General features: G+C 38.4%; 1 non-coding gene across 1 annotated transcript; it reads left to right on the top strand.

Annotated features, from left to right (window-relative positions):
• Positions 1-1,887: 1,887 nt before the first annotated feature.
• On the top strand, positions 1,888-2,051 carry LOC116072358. Its single transcript, XR_004111412.1, has one exon. It is a non-coding gene; the product is annotated as a U1 spliceosomal RNA (small nuclear RNA).
• The last annotated feature ends 251 nt before the right edge of the window (positions 2,052-2,302 follow it).

Here is a 2,302-nt window from a genome sequence, read left to right on the forward strand (position 1 = left end):
TTCAAGTCCAGCCTTGGCTACTCTGTCTCATAAATAAAAATCTGGAAGTTAGTTTAATATTATTTTGAAAAATTGTAAACCAAGCTGTGTTAGACTTTAATAAAATCATGTTACAAAGCAAAACAAACAAAAAAACCTGCATGGAATTAATAAAGTGACAGGCAGGTATAGAATAGATGGAATAGAATTGAAGACCCAGAAATAAATCCACACTCCTATGATCACTTGATCTTTGACAAAGGAGCTAAAACCATCCAGTGGAAAAAAGACAGCATTTTCAACAAATGGTGCTGGCTCAACTGGCAGTTAACATGTAGAAGAATACAAATAGATCCATTCCTATCTCCTTGTACAAAGCTCAAGTCCAAGTGGATCAAGGACCTCCACATAAAACTAGATACACTGAAACTAATAGAAAAGAAAGTGGGGAAGAATCTCGAGCACATAGGTACAGGGGAAAATTTCCTGAACAGAAGACCAATAGCTTATGCTCCTAGATCAAGAATTGACAAATGGGACCTTATAAAGTTACAAAGCTTCTGTAAGGCAAAAGACACTGTCAATAGGATAAAATGGCAACCAAGAAATTAGGAAAAGATCTTTACCAATTCTATATCTGATAGAGGGGTAATATTGAATATATACAAAGAACTCAAGAAGTTAGACTCCAGAGAAACAAATAACCTGATTAAAAAATGGGGTACAGAGCTAAACAAAGAATTCTCAACTGAGGAATACTGAATGGCTGAGAAGTACCTAAAGAAATGTTCAACATCCTTAGTCATCAGGGAAATGCAAATCAAAACAACCCTGAGATTCCACCTCATACCAGTCAGAATGGTTAGGATCAAAAACTCAGGTGACAGCAGATGCTGGAGAGGTTGTGGAGAAAGAGGAACACCCCTTCATTGCTGGTTGGATTGCATGTTGGTAGAACCACACTGGAAATCAGTTTGGTGGTTCCTATGGAAATTGGACATAGTACTACCAGAGGACCCAGCTATACCACTCTTGGGCATATACCCAGAAGATAAGGCAACATGTAATAAGGACACATGCTCCACCATGTTCATAGTAGCCTTATTTATAATAGTCAGAAACTGGAAACAACCCAGTTGTCCCTCAACAGAGGAATGGATACAGAAATTGTGGTACATCTACACAATGGAGAACTACTTAGCTATTAAAAACAATGAATTTATGAAGTTCTTAGGGAAATGGATGGATCTGGAGAATATCATCCTGACTGAGGTAACCCAATCACAAAAGATCACACATGGTATGCACTCTCTGATAAGTGGATATTAGCCCAGAAGATTGGAATACACAAAGTACAATCCACAAACCACAAGAAACTCAAAAAAAGGAAGACGAAAATGTGGATACTTCATTCCTTCTTAAAAGGGGGAACAAAAAACCCACAGAAGGAGTTGCAGAGACTAACTATGGAGCAGAGACTGAAGGAAGGACAATCCAGCCTGATATAGCTGTCTCCTGAGAGGCTCTGACAGTACCCAACTGATACAGAAGTAGAGGCTCACAGCCATGCATTGAACTGAGTACAGGGTCCCCAATGAAGAGAAAGAACCCAAGGAGCTAAAGGGCAGCCCCTTAGTACGAACAACAATATGAACTAACTAGTACCCTCGGAGCTCCCAGGGACTAGACCACCAACCAAAGAGTACACATGGTGGGACTAATAGCTCCAGTAGCATATGTATAGTAGAGGATGGCCAAGTCGGTCTTCAATGGGAGGCGAGGTGGAGAGGAGGGAGGGGACAGTGGTTTGTTCTTGTTTTTATTTTATTTTTTGTGGGGGAAACTGGGAATAGAGATATTGTATGACATGTAAATAAAGAAAATATCTAATAAAAAAAATAAAAAATAATACTTACGTGGCAGGGGAAATACCATGATCATGAAAGTGGTTTTCCCAGGGAGAGGCTTATCCATTGTACTCTGGATGTGCTGACCCCTGTGATTTCCCCAAATGTGGCAAACTCGACTGCATAATTTGTGGTAGTGGGGGACTGCATTCACGCTCTCCCCTGGTAAAAATAAATAAAATAAAATAAAATAAAATAAAGAATAAAAAATTAAAAAATAAAAAAGAAGAAAATTTAAAAAAAAAAAAAAAAGAATTTTAACACCATCAAAACAAGGGTGTAGTTTGCCTAACATCAATTTGGAAGCTGAGGTTCAGCTTTCCCACTTGAGGATATTAGAAAATGGGAGGGACCCACATATTTCCATGAAATGGACAATTGAACTCTTCATTTTTAAAGAAATCAACAAAATCAAG

The sequence above is a fragment of the Mastomys coucha genome, unplaced genomic scaffold, assembly GCF_008632895.1.
Source record: "Mastomys coucha isolate ucsf_1 unplaced genomic scaffold, UCSF_Mcou_1 pScaffold1, whole genome shotgun sequence".
NCBI lineage: Eukaryota > Metazoa > Chordata > Mammalia > Rodentia > Muridae > Mastomys > Mastomys coucha.